The sequence below is a fragment of the Pinus tabuliformis genome, chromosome 1_2 (genome assembly GCF_031772625.1).
Source record: "Pinus tabuliformis cultivar Carrire ecotype Pingquan chromosome 1_2, CPIR1, whole genome shotgun sequence".
Classification (NCBI taxonomy): Eukaryota; Viridiplantae; Streptophyta; class Pinopsida; order Pinales; family Pinaceae; genus Pinus; species Pinus tabuliformis.
In genome coordinates this window covers 1,256,969,475-1,256,971,481 of record NC_142298.1, presented here as the reverse complement: position 1 = coordinate 1,256,971,481, position 2,007 = coordinate 1,256,969,475, and positions in this window count along the sequence as shown.

Genomic DNA, 2,007 nt, shown 5'->3' with positions numbered 1-2,007 from the left:
ATTTATAATGTAAGGTGTCTTCGGATTTTGTTGTAAAATAAAATAAAAAAATAAAAAAATAAAAAAAAGAAAAAGAAAAAGAGAGAAGGTGATGCAAATCTAACTAATATTTTCTTAGAATTGGTCCCTCTCTGAGTTGGTTCCGCTTAGTAGGTGCTTCCTCCAACTTCCCCCATCAAAAGCCATTTTAAAAACACAATGGAAAACTTAATCATAGTGGAAAATTTCCAATAGAATAGGGAAAAAACATTGTTGGGGCTTCTCGGATCTCAGATCTCAGATCTTTGATCTTTGTTCCTCTCGGGTCTCGGTTCCTCGGCTCTTAGTGATCTCTAAACCTTCACTTCCTCGCAATCTCGGGACTTTGTTCCTTCCGGATATCGGGTCTCGAGAGTTTTGTTAGATTCAATTTAAACAAACCTTCAAGGTTCCGACCTCCCATATGGCCCACTCAATGTTATAAAGAATCACACTCCCAACACTTAACAAGTCTGTGGAACGAAAATATCTTCTGTCACCATCACTTGATAGTCTCAGAACCTTTAAATAAACTATAATGTTAAAATGTTACGAGATTCTGATGTTCCTAGTGTTGGTTCTCTATTACGAGATCCACGATCTCAGCCCTGGCACTTGATAGAATCCTCTGAAAAACAAAATGGCTAAGTGTTGGCTTCTCTTAGATTCGATCCTCTGAATCCTTTCATTCGTCTATACTCTTTGATCTCTCTACTTGGCTCCTTCTTTCGACCCTACTCAAACAACTCTTTCCCTTCCTACTCCTCCTACAACACTCCGACGATGATGCATATATGTATGTAGACTCTCAGGGTTGTTAATTAAATATAGGGTTTACATAACTGGAAGAATAAAATAGATTAAAGAAGGACTTGTTAAGTGAGTTAGAAGCTCTTGAAGCTAAAGGTTCATGCATAAAAACTCTTTCTCCTCTCTCTCATTTTTTTTTCATTAACAAACGAAATATATGAATTATATAGTTTTGGATCAGATCCATGAATATAGGATCTAAAGATCCATTTGGGAAAATTGAGCTAAAACTACAACTATTGCAACAAATTTTCTAATTTAATTAATTACATGGCCAATTAAATAAAATCCTAACCTAACAAACCACACATTGAGGAACCGACTCTTCTTATAAAGAGAATTACAGATGCCCCCACAGCAGAAGGGAACATATATATAATTTATTAAATAAAAATGCTTCAAATATGTATTAAGGGAAGACATTAAACTATGAGCCTAACACAATAAAGATTAAAAGATTGAGGACATTTGCTAAACAAATGCAATGAATGTAACCACCAAGCTTCCATTTGATGACCATGCAATGAGGATTGAGACCATTCATTTTCCTCAAGAAATCTATAAAAGAAAGAAGAAGTCTACCCAGAATAAGGGATTCCATCCTTTTCATACCTAGATGCCGCCCATTTGGGTTTGAGGGAAACTAGTAGTAAGGTTTCTTTATTTTATTTCTAGTTTCCTTCTTGGTGCAACTGACTTTTTCTTGTACGATGTCAATGTCAGTTTGTAAGATCCCTCTTTCGAGTGTCTCCTCGAAAGTGATTGCAATCTTCATTTGTTTATATCCCAACAAAGGTTAATATATTTCAATGCATTTCCTTCATTTTGACCATTAAACTTTGTATTGACCTTGTGATTGTTGTGCATGATCTAATATTCTCGCTTATTGTTGACTATTTTAAAACAACCGTGAATCACCTTCCCATTTTGATGCATATCCCACTCTCCAGAAATGTACTTGGATTGTACCGGGATAAGAAAATGCAATAAAATAAAGAATTTTCCTTGCTATTCAAGTCCCCCTTGAATGGTTTATGGCATTTGGGTTCACATTTCCAAATATTGTTTAAATTTCACTTTTATTACTCAAATTTTACTTTTGCTTTTCCCTTTATATTAATGTGCTTCATTTCTTTTTATTGTTTTAAATATTTGTAATAAGTGTGCTTTCTTTTCATA